Below are 18288 nucleotides of genomic sequence, written 5' to 3' on the forward strand. Positions count from 1 at the left end.
TTGATGCTCCAACCCTTGCTTAACTTTCCTGCCTCACTGGTCCCTACCACTCTCACTCATTATTCTCTACACTCATTTTATATATTATATATTATCTATCTATCTATCTATCTATCTATCTATCTATCTATCTATCTATCTAGAAAGAGAGAGAGTTTCGCTCTTGTTGCCCAGACTGAAGTGCAGTGGTGTTATCTTAGCTCACTGCAACCTCTGCCTTCCCGTTTCAAGCAATTCTCCTGCCTCAGCCCCCTGAGTAGCTGGGATTACAGGCTCCCACCACCATGCTTGGCTAGTTTTTGTATTTTTTTAAACAGAGACGGGGATTCACCATGTTGGCCAGGCTGGTCTCAAATTCCTGACCTCGTGATCCACCCGCCTCGGCCTCCCAGAGTGTTGGGATTACAGGTGTGAGCCATTTATATTTCTTGTAGTTTATCAAATGCAGATGTTTTCCCTCTTGCTTTTTGTTTTTCTACTTTTGAGTATATACTACCCTGGCTTTTTTTCCTGTCCCATTCTTACCCATTATTTAAGTATATATTTAAACATTCCACCTCTTGAAAAGCTTTTCTTTACTATTTTAAATTAGGTAACGTGTTTCTCCCATTGACAGCTTGTATTTCCCTTCCACAGTACTTAGTACACCATATTGCAATTGCTTGCTTAACTATCCATTTTACCCTTAGATTCAAAGTCAGTACTATACAATAGAAACATAATGCAAGCCATAAATGAAGCCATACAGTTCCTTAAAATTTTTCTAGCAGCAATATTTTTTAAATGGAAACAGATGAAATGAGTTAATGTGTCATTTAACCCAATATATCCAAAATATAATTATTCTAACATATAGTCAATATGAAGTTACCAATTCAATACTTTGTCTTTTTTCATACTATCATTGAAAAATTGAATGTATCTTATGCTTTTAGTGAGTCTCAATCTGGAGTAACCATATTTCAAGAGCTCAGTAGCCACATGTGGCTAGGGGTTATCATATTATGTCCACAATTGGTTCCTTCCGGTGGGTTCTTCGTCTCGCTGACTTCAAGAATGCAGCTGTAGACCCTCGTGGTGAGTGTTACAGTTCTTAAAGATTTTGTGTCCGGATTTTTTTCCTTCAGATGTTCAGATGTGTCCAGAGTTTCTTCCTTCTGGTGGGTTTGTGGTCTCACTGACTTCAGGAATGAAGCCGCAGACCTTCGCAGTGAGTGTTACAGCTCTTAATGGTGGCATGTCCCAAGTTGTTTGTTCCTCCTGGTGGGTTTGTGGTTTCACTGGCTTCAGGAGTGAAGCTGCAGGCCTTTGTGGTGAGTGTTACAGCTCACAAAGCTATTGCAGACCTAAAGAGTGAAAAGCAGCAAGATTTATTGCAAAGAACAAAGCTTCCACAGTGGTGGAAGGGGACCCAAGCGGGTTACAGTGGTGGGCTCACATGGCCAGCTTTTATTCCCTTATTCGGCCCCACCCACATCCTGCTAATTGGTCCGTTTTACAGAGTGCTGATTGATCCATTTTACAGAGCGCTGATTGGTCCATTTTACAGAGCACTGATTGGTCAGTTTTTATAGAGTGCTGATTGATGCGTTTACAAACCTTTAGCTAGACAGAAAAGTTCTCCAAGTCCCCACTCAACCCAGGAAGTCCAGCTGGCTTCACCTCTCAATATTGGATGCTGCAGATTTCAGCTCTGTAAAGGGAGTATCCTTACTTATCACGTTCAGGTTTCTGTTTCCCATTATAGCAGAGCTCTTGGCATTTAGAGCAGGCACTCAATACATGCAGGTGGACAAATAAGTAGATGAATGTTAGAATTTCTCTTTAAACATCATTTTAAACTCTATGATCCATTGTTATTAATTTAAAAATCAGCTTATGACCCACAAGATTTATTTTATGACTTCATTATTATATTAGTATTTACATTTAGAAAAACACAGTTATAGATATTCAGCTAGGGAGAATATAAGTCAAAATAATAATTTTTTTTAGTTACTTCAGTAATTATTTTGCTATCATATTCTTCTGGATTAAAAAAAATTCAACTGTGAAAATCCTAGTGGGGCTCTGTGTTATTTTATAATCTAAATGCAGTTATTATTATTATTATTGGAGAGAAGGAAGCTTGAATTTATATTTTATTATTATTATTATTTATTATACTTTATGTTCTAGGGTACATGTGCAGGTTTGTATGTATAGATGTGTCATGTTGGTGTGCTGCACCCATTAACTCGTCATTTACATTAGGTATATCTCCTAATGCTATCCCTCCCCCTTCCCCCCACCCCACAACAGGCCCTGGTGTGTGATGTTCCCCTCCCTGTGTCCAAGTGTTTTCATTGTTCAGTTCCCGTCTATGAGTGAGAATATGCAGTGTTTGGTTTTCTGTTCTTGCAATGGTTTGCTGAGAATGATGGTTTCCAGCTTCATCCATGACCCTACAAAGGACATGAACTCATCCTTTTTTATGGCTGCATAGTATTCCATGGTGTATATGTGCCACATTTTATTATTATTATTAATCACAAAATCAATAGTTAAAAACAGCTCCACAATAATTATTTGCAAAATATATAAAAGATGTATCACATGTTACCTTCTTCCATTTTCTTAAATACTGGGTAATTGAAATTTACATTACCCACATTATTATGATAGACATAAAATTCTGAAAGAGAACTAAAAAGACCTCTACTATTCACCTTCTCTTTTCCAGAGCTCTGCAATCTTCCTATGAACTAATTTTCTAGGGCCTGCTATGACTGGAAAAACTGTGATTTTTTAAGGCTATTTTGCTCAACCTTGAGAAGATCTGGCTGATAGAAACAATATCAAATAATTCATAAACTTAACCAATGTTTGTTAAGTATACATATTGATCCAGCACTGTGCAGGGCACTGGTAATTAAAGTGACAAATTAGTCATGGCTCCTACCAAAGTGTGTTAGCAAGTCGCTGCTCCTCTAGCTCCATCCTCTTTGCTTCTGGATTTTTTCCCTTACTGAAACCCATCTCTTCTCCCTAGAATAATGAATGCTTATTTGCCCATGCCCTCCTGATGATAGGACTCCAAAGCAGTGACAGCTTCCTCTTCCTAGTCTCTTGCACAGATTTCATGTAAGCTTTAACCCAAACTTCTTCTGTACTTTGGCTGTGTCATCCCTTCCTGCCCATTATCACCCTTTACTGAACCTCAACATTTCTCCTCAACTGTCAAAGTCTTTTGCTCCCGTTTCACCAGGTCCTCTCTGCTCAAACTCTTGTTCTCACCTTGAAGACTTGAATATCTGATAGTAGACTCATCTGGAGACCTAGCTTCAGGTAGGTTCTTTCGTGCCTTAACCTGATATAAATATAAATATATATACATATATATACCTTTTTCCAATGATTCAAATATATGTATCTTTCAATGATTCAATAAAATATATAGAGTTTAATGATTCAATTTCTTAAGCACACATGCCTTACATCTCTTTCTGTTATCTTGAATGTCCTACCTGTTGAATTTTCAATCCTAGTATTCTACATTGGAATCATTAATGATCTTAATCCTCATTCTACCAACGTTACCCCTTGGACCCAAAAAGAGGGTCTTTGTTGCAAGGCCTTGGTCTTCTCTTTTTATACTATACCGCTTCTGATGGCGTGAAGCATTTATGGGGCCAAGTTATAGTGCCCACTTGGAGACCCTGCACCTCCTTCTCAGATTATGTGCTGAGTAACAGGATGCTGGAATTCCTCACCTAAATGGCCTTGTTCCTGCCTCTACAGCCTGCACAGATATTTATGAAGCTCTTTTCTCCTCAGGAGACCCATTTGTGGTATCCACATCCCTAGACACAAGCCATTTGTGAAGGTTGTAAAGCATGTTGGGCACAAGAGCCTGCGGGACACATGTGTGGTCAGATCTCCGTCAGCATGGGCTGGAGCTGAGGCTGGGATGAGAGGCATGGACATCAAGGTCTAAGGAACAGCCCTTCCTGAACCACCACGTTTTGAAGTGGAACTTCCCTCCTTCATGCTTTTATAAGGATAAATTGTCAAAGTAGCATCAATCACATTACATTAATAATTTATCTTGATTTACTACCTTTAAATAGGTAAGTGATAGAAGGAGTTCTAATAACATTCTGGCCCTGGGCACCTTAAATATTAGAAGTGGGTCTGCCGACTATGCTTACACGTCAGCCCTCACTCTAATCAATACTCTCTTGACTTCTTTCTCTTTTAATGTCTATTAGCTTTTCTTTTGTCTAAGAACTTGGTTTTTCCAAAACACCCAGAGTTTATGATGCAGTTCCACCATAATCACACGTACCCTCCCTTCTGATGGTGCTGTTCTTCGGATGTCCTTGCTATACAAAGCCCAAATGTGGTAGACTTTTGCCAGCTGCATTTATCACTCCTATGCCCATCTTCTGAAAGCTGTTGGAAAAAAATGTATAATTTTGTGGATTTCTGCCACTTCAAATTTATGATATTTAATTTTAGTTTTGTTCTACAAATCCTATAATATCACCCTTGTCAGATGCATTTTCCATCTGCCTGGCTATTTCAAAATTTTATCACTCATCTCAAGTAGATAATTTTTGGCCTCCTCATCTTCAAGAGATTGCTTTTATTCTATTTCACAGTAAAAATCAAGATTTGAATGTGGAAAGACCCTAAACTCTTAAACATCAAATTATACATACATCTAAGTGTTCTGACTTTCTTTCTTCTTTTTTAACAAGTTCGTCTTGAAACTTAATGTGGGTCCTTTGTGATCTTTACTGCCACCTGCAGGATGGCCTCATTTACTGTTATCTTCTCCACACCACACTGCATTACATACCTCCTTTCTTTCCTATACCTTCAGCTTCTCTTCTTTCCTCTCTCTCTTTCTCTCTCCCCCCACCTTTTCTCTCTCTCTGCCTGTTGACTTCAAACTGCTCTCAGATAGCAATAACAGAAAAAAAACAAATATTTCTTCATTTATGATGTATTTAAAGTGAAATTATCTTTTCTACTCATAGACATGCTCTTTAGGAAGTTAACCAGCCACTGCCATTACCTTCTCCCTAACCTTGATGGCTCAACATAATTCATCCCAGATCAAGTTCTTACTATTTCACCGAAATGATTTTTTATAAAGTCACCAGTGCCTTTACATGCACCTATCCAAAGGGTGCACTTCAGGCCTTATCTTACCTGACTTCTCTGCAACTTTTGATACTATTGATCAAGTTTTTGATGCTTGACACCCTTTTTTTGTTTGTTTGTTTTTCTATTCTTGCTTCTTCTCTTATGTTTTAGACCTTCCCAAATCTCTAGCCCAGGAAAGAACACTTCTTTTGGTGCATTTGATGTGCAGCAGAGCTTGTTCTTCTTCCCAGTTTTCTTTTCACTTTACAAATCTATTTGAGTCATCTCATTTATACTGTAAACTTCATCTACCTGTTGACAAGTAGCCACTTAACTTTTTTTCTGGATAGAAAACATCAGCCTTCCTAGACAGTTCTGGATCACCTGCTTACTGAGAAGGTGCATATTCCACAGAGTCCTCAAGCTGAATTAAGTCTTTTCATCCTACCTCATCAAAGCTTGTACTGACTTACATATTTATTTTGGAAATTGGTGAAAGCCATCAACATCTTCCAAATTTTCTCAGATCTCTGTGGACAGTCTTTTTCTAGTCTCATTAGCAATGTTTCAGTATCCACCAATTCCTTCTACTTCTGTGGCTCTATTCTGTTCTACTTTAGACACCTATCACTAATCAAATCGAATTCTCTTATAGACTACTCTTATTTTTTGCTGGCATTACCTTCCTCCCAACTATACTATATACACGCATGAGTTACTTTTCCAACAGTTAAGATAGGGCACATAACTTCTCGCTTTAAAAGTGTTTAAGAATCTCCAGTTCTCTATTGCCTATAAAATAAAGTTTTATTTGTATCATGCTTAACTTGACATTGAGAGCTCCTATCATCCCAAGCTCCAACTTCTCATTCGTCTCCATCCATCTTATACTCAAGCCATGCCAAAAACTACCTGCTTCCATATACCTATTCCTTTCATGCCTCTACACTTTGTCAGGTCATTTTATCTTTCTGAAACGTTTTGCCTTTTCCTTGTCTACCTGACAGAGTCATACATATTTTTCAATTTCAGCTGAAGCATTGCCTATAAAAACTTGCTTCTCCAAGCAGACACAGGGTCATCTATCATGGTCCAATAATCTTGGTCCTGATTCCAATTTAGCAGGTATTACCATGTAATACAGAGCAATTTTCACAGTGTATGTCAAATGCAATTGACCAAAATGCCAAATGTTGTATTCTAAGGGACCCAGTATCTGTTTCATTATTGCAAAGAATTATTGGAAAAAAAGAGGGATATTATGCTTCTTCCAGTTATCTCAGCGAAGACTATCTTCAATGGGAATTTTATTATTGAAATCATCAATACATTAATTAAGACCTAATATATCTGGAATATAATTGCATACCATTCTTTTTTTAGCTTTTCAATCTTTACTTTTCTTCATTTTATATTTGACTGATACACAGAAGACTTGTGCAGAAGAGTCTAGCTGTGTCTTTGTTTCAATATCTTTTCCAGACTCTATACTTAAACCTTCTTGTGATATATCTAGTGGTTTCAAGGTATTTTTTGAACAAAGACTGTTATTTTTCTAAAATGGTCTCTTGGATCATTTTTAGCCTACTTCACATTGATGGTTATCTTCTTGGGGTCGCAGATACAACTTCTCAAGTCTTTACTCAGAAATTTATACTATTTCCAATAAACATTTCTGAAATAAAAACGTATATGAATACAGTAAATATAAACTTAAAATGTTTGAGTCACAGTTTTATTTCACAATTCAGCTTTAATTAGGTGAAGAATATAAATATTAAAATTAATATAAGTATCACTTCTTCTTAATTATTTTATGAAAACTAAAATTTCCTCTAAGTTCAGAATATTTCAGAATTTTAGGAACTTTCAGTATTTTAATTTTCAGTGTTATTTTTAGTATTGGTTAAATAGATAATAGGTGAGATTTATATGCGGCCCTCTGTTCCTGTTGTGTTATCGCTAAATTAGACTCTTTTGGTACGTACTTTAATATGATACTACTGTTTTATTTTATTTTATTTTATTTTATTTTATTTTATTTTATTTTATTTTCTTGAGATGGAGTCTCACTCTGTCGCTCAGGCTGGAGTCCAGTGGCACGATTTTGGCTCACTGCAACCTTCAGTTCCCGGGTTCAAGTGATTCTTCTGCCTCAGTCTCCCAAGTAGCTAAGATTACAAGTGCCCACCACCCCACTCAGCTAATTCTGGTATTTTCAGTAGAGACGGGGTTTCATCATGTTGGCCAGGGTGGTCTTGAATTCCTGACCTCAAGCGATTCGCCCACCTCAGCCTCTCAAAGTGCTGGTATTTCAGGCATGAGCCACTGCGCCTGGCCAGTACTAATGTTTTACAATTACACTTTGTCAAAAGATCTAGAATTCTATGGCTAGTTTCAATAGCTTTTGATAATATATTGATAATAATAATGATAAAATGACAATAATAATAACATAATAATGATAATGATAATAAAAGCTACCACGTTAAGTATTATTTTATGTCATCATAAAACCAACATTTTATGTAAAGATTATTCTCACTTTTAAGGATACTACCAGCAGGTGTGCTTTTTTGGGAGTCCTAGTGTAATTTAAAAGAAGATAAAGTTATTTCCGGGCAGATAAGATAGGATACGCCTGTTTCTTCCTGATCCTCTCAACTAAGTACAACCACAAACACTGGAAGTACTGCAAGAGACAAAAAGAGAGAGAGAGAGAGAGAGAACTCTGAAAGATAGGTAGACGTTAGAGGTCTCAGGATTAAAGAAACAGGTCTTTTCATGCTCACCCGACAGAGCAAAGCAAGCCAGGCCCACTGGTTCTCTATCCCCAATTTTGTATCAAAAGGCAGATCAGGTAGGCTCATTCCTCTGCCAGATTGAATAAGAGTCCTTTCCATAACCCCAGGTCAGCCGAGCAGTATCAGGAATGGGGACTGATAGTGACACCAGCTGATGGCCAAAGCAGACAAGGCTAGTGAACAAGGACTATGGTTGCTTCCCACTCCTCCCTCACCCCTACCACACACAGACACACACATTAAGGGAAACCTAGGGGGTCCTGAAGCACTGGGAGGGTGATCTTGCTATCATAACCAGGTTGGCCCAGGAAGCCATCCATCCTTGTGGGTCAGAGACTCCCTTCTTTACCAAGAGACATTGGTCAACTGGGCAGAAGCAGCAAGGAAAATTCTGCCACAACTAATGCTTGTTCTTGTGTGTCTGAGACTCCCCTCCCCACCCAAAAACACCAGACACTGGGCTGTGCCCATGAGAGAAAACCTGTCACAATGAGTGGCACTGCCAGGGAAAGTCTCTTTCTAAAGGCTGGAGGCTCCATTTTCTAGATCGAGGCACTATGAGTCCAGGCCTGGGAAACATCTTCTGGCCACCAGGCAGTACCAGTAGAGACCAGTGAGAGCCCAGTGGCACCATAAGGCACCCAACAAATGACCAAAATAACACCATAAAAACTCTAAAAATGAAGTTGTCATTGGAACCACAGTCCATAAAAGTAGGCTAAACTTAGACAAGGTGGCTACCTGCTAAAAGAAAGACTTCAGTAGGAGTTGTAATCTTCTAACAAAAGACAGAATGTTATACCACAAATCAGAAAAATCATAACTTGAATGAGAAAACACTGTCAGTGACAACACTGAGCAGAATCAGATGATGCAATTATCTGACAAGGATTTAGGAGCAATCGTCACAAAAATGCTTTAATTGTAAAAAGCAACTAAAAATTTTTTTGAAACAGATGACAAATGGAAAATATCAAATAATTCTATCAATTATCAAAGAGAACCAAATGGAAATTATATAACTAAACAATGCAATAACAGGGAGGAAAAAATAGCTTGCTAGACAGGATAAATGTAGACTAGAGATAAAAGGAAACAGAATTAGTGAATTTGAGAACAGATCAATAATTGATAGAATTGCTTCACTGTTCTTATGATAAAAGTTCAATATGGATACAAAAAGCAAAGTGTGTCTGTTTGAGTCTGAAGAAATAATGGTTGAAGACCATTAGAGCTCATCAGTTTGTTTGTTTGTTTTTAAATTTCTCTCTGAGTTACCCCATGAAGAGAAAGAAAAGACCAGGCAGAGACTGACAGAAAATATTTGCAGGTAACATATTCAACAAAGGGCCAGAGTCTAGAATGTATAAGGGACTTGAAACAATGAACGGTTGTTCAACATTGTGGCCAGGCGTAGTGGCTCACGCTTGTAATTCCAGCTCTTTGGGAGGCCGAGGCAGGTGGATCACGAGGTCAGGAGATCGAGACCATCCTGGCTCACATGGTGAAACCCCGTCTCTACTAAAAAATACAAAAAATTAGCCAGGCGTGGTGGCGGGTGCCTGTAGTCCCAGCTACTGGGGAGGCTGAGGCAGGAGAATGGCGTGAACCCGCGAGGCGGGCCTTGCAGTGAGCTGAGATCTGGTCACTGCACTCCAGCCTGGGTGACAGAGCGAGACTCCATCTCAAAAAAAAAAAAAGGTTATTGGATTCACAGTTCCATGTGGTTGGGGAGGCCTCACAATCATGGCAGAAGGTGAAAGTCACCTCTTACATGGTGGTGGCAAGAGAGAAGAGAGTTTGTACAGGGAAATGCCTTTTTGTAAAACTGTCCGATGTTGTGAGACTCTGCTATCAGGAGAACAGCAGGGGAAAGGCCTGGCCCCATGATTCAATTCTCTCCCACGGGGTTCCCCCCCGCAACACATGGGAATTATGGGAGGTACACATTGAGATTTGGGTGGGAACACAGAGCCAAACCATATCATATACTCATGCTATGGAATCCTACCCAACAATAAAAAAGGAAAAAACTACTGATTCATTAAGCAACTTGAATTCAAGCCATGGAAATTATGCTGAGTTAAGAAAAAAACAGCTTGCAAAGTAACATATATAACATTCTTGAAGTGAAAAGTTTATAAAGAGGTAGAACAAATTAATGTTTACCAGGGCTTAGGGATAGGAGTGTGTGTGGATATGGCTACAAAAGAATAGCATGAGGGTTCCTTGTGATAGAACTGTTCTGTATCTTGTCTGTTTTTGGATTATCCAAATCTACAGATGTGGTAAAACTTCATAGACCAAAACGCACACCCACACCCACTCCTCTCTGACACAAATGCACACACATTTTTGTCAACCGAAATAACAGATGTGCAGATTCTCCAAAGATAACATGTTTCTTTACGAGTGAACATTGCAATGTGGAATATGATGCCATAGTAAGCTATGGGCATATTTAGGGAAGTAAAGGAAGGGAAGTTTGGCAACAAGGGTCAGTAACAAGGGTAGTGTGAGTCCAAGGTTGAACAGGCAGTTACTGGGCAGATGTCCTCACAGAAGCACTTTTGGTGTAAAGTTTTGGTGGTCTTTGTGAGAAGTTATTGATATGGTTTGTCTCTATATCCCTGCTCAAATCTTATGTCAAATTGTAATCTTTATGTGTCAGATGAGGGACCTGGTGGGAGGTGATTGAATCACAGGGATAGTTTTCTGAATGCAGTTCTCATGATAGTGAGTGAGTTCTCATGAGATATGATGGTTTAAAAGTGTCTATCATCTCCCCCCAGCTCTCTCTCTTCCCTGCTCTGCCATGGTAAGACATGATTGCTTCCACTTTGCCTCCTGCCACGATTGTAAGTTTCCTGAGGCCTGCTAGCCATGTTTTCTGTTTAGCTTGTGGCACTGTGAGTCAATTAAACCTCGTTTCTTCATAAATTATCCAGTCTCAGGTATTTCTTTATAGCAGTGTGAAAACAGACTAATACAGAAAATTGGTACTGGGAGAGTGGGACATTGCTATACAGATACCTGAAAATGTGAAAGCAATTTTGGAACTGAGTAACAGGCAGAGGTTAGAACAGTTTGGAGGGCTCAGAAGAAGACAGGAAGATGTGGGAAAATTTGGAACTTCCTAGAGACTTGTTGAATGGATTTGATGAAAATGCTGACAGTGATAAGGACAATAAAGTCCAGGCTGAGGTGATCTCAGATGGAGATGAGGAACTTATTGGGAACTAGAGTAAAAGTCATTTTTGCTATGCTTTAGCAAAAACTGGGAGCATTTTGCCCCTGCCCTAGAGATGTGTGGAATGCTGAACTTGAGAAAGATGCTTTAGGGTATCTGGTGGAATAAATTTCTAAGCAACAAAGTATTAAAGATGTGACCTAGCTGTTTCTAAAAGTGTATGCTTGCTCGTATGTGTGAAGAAAAAAATGGTCTGAAATTGGAACTTATATTTGAAAGGGAAACAATAAATAAATAAATAAATGGAAGCAGAGTAGCTGGGCATGGTGGCTTATGCCTGTAATCCCAGCACTTTGGGAAGCCGAGGTGGGCAGATCAAGAGGTCAAGAGATCAAAATAATTCTGGCCAACATAGTGAAACCCTGTCTCTACTAAATATACAAAAATTATCAGGGTGTTGTGGCATGTGCCTGTAGTCCCAACTACTCAGGAGACTGAGGCAGAAGAATTGCTTGAACCTGGGAGGCAGAGGTTGCAGTGAGCTGAGATCATGCCACTGTACTCCACCCTGGTGACACAGCAAGACTCCGTCTCAAAAAAAAAAAAAAAAAAAAAAAAAAAAAAAAAAAAAAAAAAAAAAAAAAAAGAGGAAGCAGAGCATAAATGTTTGGAAAATTTGCAGCCTGATCATGTGGTAGAAAAGAAAAACCCATTTCCTAAAGAGAAATTCAAGGTCGCTGCAGAAATTTGCTTATGTAACTAGGAGAAGAGTGTTAATAACCAAGAAAATGGGGAAAATATCTCCAGGGCCCTTCAGAGATCTTAATGGAAGCTCCTCCAGTCACAGGCCTGGGTGCCAAGGAGGAAAAAATGGTTTCCTGGACTGGGCCAAGGGCCTAACTCCTCTGTGCGGCCTCAGGACATGGCACCCTATGTCCCAGCTGCTCCAACTGGAGCTGTGGCTAAAAGTCGTTAAGGTACACCTGGGCCATAGCTTCATAGTGTGCAAGTCCAAAGCCTTGGTGGCTTCCATGTGGTGTTGGGCCTGCAGGTGTGCATAAGGCAATAGTTTGGAAGCCTCTGCCTAGATTTCAGAAGATGTATGAAAACTCCTGGATGTCCAAGCAGAAGTCTGCTGCAGGAGCTGGGCCCCCATGGAGAAATGCTACAAGGACGGTGCATAGGGGAAATATGGGATTGGAGATTCCACAAAGAGTCTCCAGTGGGGCACTGCCTAGTGGTACTGTGAAAAGAGGGCCATTGTCCTCCAAACCCCAGAATGGTAGATCCATTGACAGCTTGTACCATATACTTGGAGAAGCTGCAGACACTCAATGCCAGGCTGTCAAAGCATCCAAGGGGGCTGTATCCTGCAGAGACACAGGGCCAGAGGCCAGAGTTGCTCTAGGGAGCCCACCCCTTGCGTCAGCAAGCCCTGGATGTGAGGCATGGAGTGAATGAAGATTATTTTGGAGCTTTAAGATTTAATGACTGGGCCAGGTGCAGTGGCTCACGCCTGTAATCCCAGCACTTTGGGAGGCTGAGGCAGGCCGATGTGCGGATCACGCCAAGGCAGGAGATCGTAGGACCACGGTGAAAGCCCCAATCTCGACTAAAAATACAAAAAATTAGCTGGTCGGTGGCGGGGCGCCTGTAGTCCAGCTACTGCGGGGAGGGCTGAGCAGGAAGAATGCGTGAACCCGGGAGGTGGAGCTTGCATGAGCCAAAGGATCGCACCCACTGCACTCCAGCCAGGGGGACAGGAGCGAGACTCTGTCTCAAAAAAAAAAAAAAAAAAAAAAAAAAAAGATTTAATGACTGCCCTGATGAGTTTCAAACTTGCATAAGGCCTATAGCTCCTTTGTTTCAGCCAACTTTCCTTATTTGGAATGGGAGTATTCACCCAAAGTCTGTACTCCCATTGCATCTTGGAAGTAACTAATTTGTTTTTGATTTTACAGGCTCATAGACACAAGGGTCTTAGCTTGTCTCAGATGAGACTTTGGACTATTGGCTTTTGAGTTAATGCTGGAATGAGTTAAGACTTTGGGTAACACTTGGGAAGGCATGATTGGTTTTGAAATGTGAGAACAACATGAGATTTGGGAGGGGCCATGTGCAGAATAATATGGTTTGGGTTTCTGTATTCACCCAAATCTTATGTCAAATTTTAATCCCTGAATGACACCTGATGCAAGGTGTTTGGATCATGGGGGTAATTTTCCCTATGGTGTTCTTGTGATAATGAGTGAATTCTAATGAGATCTGATGGTTTAATTGTGTGTGGCACTTCCCCACTTGCTCTCTCTCTCTCATGTGTCGCCATTATAAGACCTGCTTGTTTTCTATTTACGTTCCACCATAATTGAAATGTCCTGAGGTCTCCCAGACATGCTTCCTATTAAGCTTCTGGAACCATTAGTCAATTAAACCTCTTTTTTTAAAAAAATAAATTACCCAGTCCCAAGTAGCTCTTTATAACAGTGTGAAAACAGAATAATGCAGTTGTAACAGTTTTGTTTTTAGGCATACATACGTTCATGAAGACCTTCCCTTCATGGACCCCTGGCTCAATTTTACCAGGGTTTGAGGTAAGTGACTCCATTTTGATTCTGATAATTTTCAAAATGGACAGTGAAATCTTATAAGGTGATAGATTCTATCAGTATCAATTTCCCAGTGTGATAATGTCCTATCTATTATTATCCTCTCCACAAAATATTTCATTTAAAATGGTCACAAATCCTACTGTTTCACCATTTGTCTCCACCCATAGGATATTAAAATATATGTGTTTTCTCTCAAATGCTTAAAATCTTGAATTCCACAAGTGTTTTGGTCACAAGCTACTTTGCTATCCCATGGGAATAGACAAAGGCCTATCCAAACCAAGTTCAGAAATTGTAGTGTCCATAAACATCTCATGTTATCCGATTGTGATCATTTTCCATGTTCCCCATTCTCGTTTTCCTCCACAAATAGTCCCCATAACTGTCCTCTTGATAAGGAGGTATGAGAATGAAATAATTTTTATGTATATAAATATTTATAAATATACAATACATTTAGTATATAAAATAATACATTTTGCATTTTTTTCACAAGATACCTTTATATAGAGGGTGGAATGTTCTTAAAAACAATGAGCCAGACTCCATTTAGAGTTATTCTTCAATTTGCTGAAGAGAAAAGTATAAAAACACATTGTTTTAGATTATTCAAATCCATATTTTCTTGAAAAACCTAGGCAAAGCCAGATGAAAGACCGTCAGATGAGTTTTCAGTCTTTGCTTTAATAATTTTTATGCTTCCATGCATTAAAGAAAAGTACACCCAAATTATTAATAATACATATTGGCCTCACTCCTTAGCCTTACTGTCAACTACTACATTATAGATCTCCTATAATAATTCACAGGGTGCTCATAATTTTTGCATGCAATTTATGTGGAAAACATATTTGTTAATAATAAATCCCATTTGTCCAAGAATTGCTTACTTAGACTAACCTTCTAGTCCTTTTGCTGTATCAATGTGTAGTTGATTAGTAGATACAATAACTAACTCAGGATTCCTTTGTGCTGTGAATTGAACACTTCCATCCTCCCACATTCACATGCTGAAGCTCTCTTACCAATGTGATGGTACTGGGAAGTGAAACCTTTGGGAGTTAATTAGGTTGTAAGGGTGAAGCCCCTTATTAGTGTCCTTATAGAAAGAGAAAGAGAGTGATCTTTCTCTCTTTTATTCAGTAAGAATACACTGAAAAGAACTAGACAGTACTTTCCTGCAAACTAGAAAGAGAACCCTCACCAGATACTGAATCTTATAGTGCCTTGATCCTGGACTTACCAACCTCCAGAACTGTGAGAAATAAGTGTTTGCTGTCTAAACCACCTTGCCTACTGTGTTATTTATCTCTATTAATCTATCTATCTACCCACCCATCTATCAATCTATCTTTTCATAGTAGCACAAAATAAGACTATATCTATTATATTTTTAAAAGTCAGGATTACTATTTCTAGAAAGCATGTATCTTAGAGGTAGACTGACCATTAAAAGATTTCCTCCTATGGAATAGATATTATTACTTTAAAACTCACCCTCATGTGAAGTTTCAAATTAAAAGAAGAAAGGATAGAATAAAAAATAGAACATTTTGAGAGATAAAATGTAATCATTATTGTAACTTTGAAAAAGAAATATCAGTAGGTTGATTCATTAAATTGAAATGGTACAAATGAAGATAAACAGATAGTCAATATTGACTTCAGAAAAACGAATGGATTGATAGGTAAAGTAAATAAAAGATGAATATTTACAAAAGGCAGTTATCAGAGTAAGAGAAGATATTCAGGAGTTAGACTTGGTAGTTACTGGGAAACATTTTGTATTTTACAAGATAAGCGCAGTCTAAGGAAGGCAGAACAATAATGGCATGGTGAAGTTTGGGCACATTTTCTTTTAGTTTTCACCAAGAACTATGACCTGGAGACTCTTTGTGACTTAGCAAAATAAATATTTGCTTTGATATTTTACCTTAACTTGAAATGGGAATGATGAATGTTTTGTCCATGAAGCAAGGAGAAAACAACAGATGATTTTCACATGACGACTGACATTTCCATAGGATCAGAATGAGTGTTTTAAGCACCCACAGGATATATGAAGTTATCCATAACGTAACTCTGGGACTACTCCCTGCATTAGGACATTGGAATCTTTATTACAAAATATGTCTTTATAGATTTAAAAAATGTTTAGATCATATTTGAATTATAGTGGAAATAAGAAAACATGTAAATTAAATCATCAAATTAAGAATCTTTGGAAATTCATTAATAGAAAAGAAATAAAAAAATCAGTGGGCATTAAGTACATATTTCTTGAAAAGTTATAGAATAGTTGAGATAAGAAAAGCCTTAAGAGATTTTTATAAATAAATCTCAGAAGAGTCAAGAAAAATGGCTGGTAAACAAACTAGGAACTTTGTAAAGACGTGGAGTGGAAGAGAACCAGCAATAAAAAGCAAGAATTAAAATCAGGCAAAACTAGGATGGGATAATATATAGTCAGCACTGGGCTTACAAAAATCAGGAACAGATTATGTGACTATTCATTATCCTCTCACTAATCAAATAAAAAAATCATTAAATGTACTTTCAGGCTGAAGTATGTTTTAGAATACTGAGGAGCTTGCATATTATTTTAGTAGTTGGCAGTAGTATGAGGAAAAAGTTCAAACCATGTGTAAATGAAAAAATAATCAAGAGAGATTCTGGAATCCAGAAATGATCTGGAAGTTTTAGCAAGACCAGAATAGGTCATAGAGGCAGAATACTACCTCATTGGTCACTCTGTAGAGATCATTTTTAATTTTAATTACCATAAGCAATATTTAGATTTATTTATTAGATTGGTGCAAAAGTAATTGTGGTTTTTTCTATTGAAAGTAAAGTAGTTTCATTAGGTTTTGCAGCAACCTGATATTTTAAAATTCTTTGTTGTTAAATCTTCAGGGCTTTTCTGATTTTCTAAAAGGAGTTCAGAAACTACTGTTTCTCTAGAAGTTTTCCAAATTTTGAGAGTCAACCTAAAGCTTTATTAAAGGTGTTCATTCATTCTTCCAGTAATATTTACAGGGTACCTCAGTGTGCCAGATCTGGTACAGGGATTTAAATATACATTGACAAAAAGAGACAGAAATACTACTTCCTCCCTCATAGAAATTTGAGATGAATAGCAGAGTAATCAAATAGTCACAGAAATATATAACATTAAAACTGTGGTAAAGGTTATGAAAAAAGTATATGGAACAATAAGGTCAATGAAGAAAAAAATCCAAATTCATCTCAGGGTGAATGTCAAAAGGCTTTCTTGAGAATGTGACATTTGAGCTGGATTCAGGAAGATGAGTATAAAATAATGAAGAAAATATGGGAAGAGTAAAATGTTCCAGGAAAAGAGAAGTGTATCAGTAAGGGTACAATGAGAAGACAGAAACTGCAGAGCAATTTGAACAGCAAATAAAAAGGATGTTAACTATACTAGGAGATTGGATTAATGAGGAATTGGCTAGTAAGAAGTAAAAAGAACTCTAAAAATGTAGGATAGAAACTGTAATGGGCAATCACTACCCTTAGGGCATAGATAGGGCACTTGAGTCAGGTCCCCATACTCTCCTTGTTAGAGAGACCCTCCCTATCAAGATCCCTCCTAACAAAGTCAGACCTTGTTAGGGAGGGCACAGTTGTTGAATGACAGAGAAGCAGCCGAGGCACCACACAAGTAGAACTTGCCAGAAACTGCCCTCTAGAGTGTCAAGTAAGCCACTCACTCGAAGGTGACTCACTGGAGTAACTCCTCTACAAAACAACCTGTGGATGCTTTTGGCTAATCTGTAGGCTTTGGGCTGCTGACTTCTGTCCATTGCAGGAGCCATTTGCTGGAGAAGTTGTGTGTGCAGCATGACTCAGTACTAGAGAAGTGTCTGCACTGCAGAGCTGGACACTGGGGATACCCTATGTACTGTGAGATACTGCCACGAGAAGCACCTTAGACCAAGAAGAAAAGCTCTTTCTTTCTGCACAGTGTTTTCAGCATCCCCTACTCATAAAACTTAACACTGTGGCAGCTAGCTAAGAAAAAATATTTAGTGGACTCAAGTCCATTCCTGGAACAGACAGTAAAAGATTCATTCAGACATGGCAGAAAACAGATTAACTGGCCAAGAAATTGACTGTGCAGGAGACCTACGTGGGTAGAACAAAACACATTTGAGGACACTGCTCAGGGTTAATCAAATGTTATTGAAACCTCCCAAGCTGTCCCATAGAACCAATGCTTATGGTTTCCTTTGAATAAACATAGAAACTGTTGCTCTCAGTCTTGAAACTTGAGAAAGCTACATTTGTTTTATCTGAGTTCGTTTCTCAGGAAACCAACCATTAGAGCTTAAGATAGAATCCAGGAACTGAAACTCACCAGATCACCACATCTGGACAAGGAGATACCAGACCTCTCACTCATCATGATCACCTAACTGACCACGTATTGACCAATTCCTCGTCTTTATTCTTCCCTAATTCCTGTTTTCCCATACATGGTTATATTTCTTCCCTCCCATATAAATTCCTAATTTTAGTCAGTCAGGGAGAT

This window comes from Rhinopithecus bieti, unplaced genomic scaffold (genome assembly GCF_001698545.2).
Source record: "Rhinopithecus bieti isolate Rb0 unplaced genomic scaffold, ASM169854v2 scaffold_1295, whole genome shotgun sequence".
NCBI lineage: Eukaryota > Metazoa > Chordata > Mammalia > Primates > Cercopithecidae > Rhinopithecus > Rhinopithecus bieti.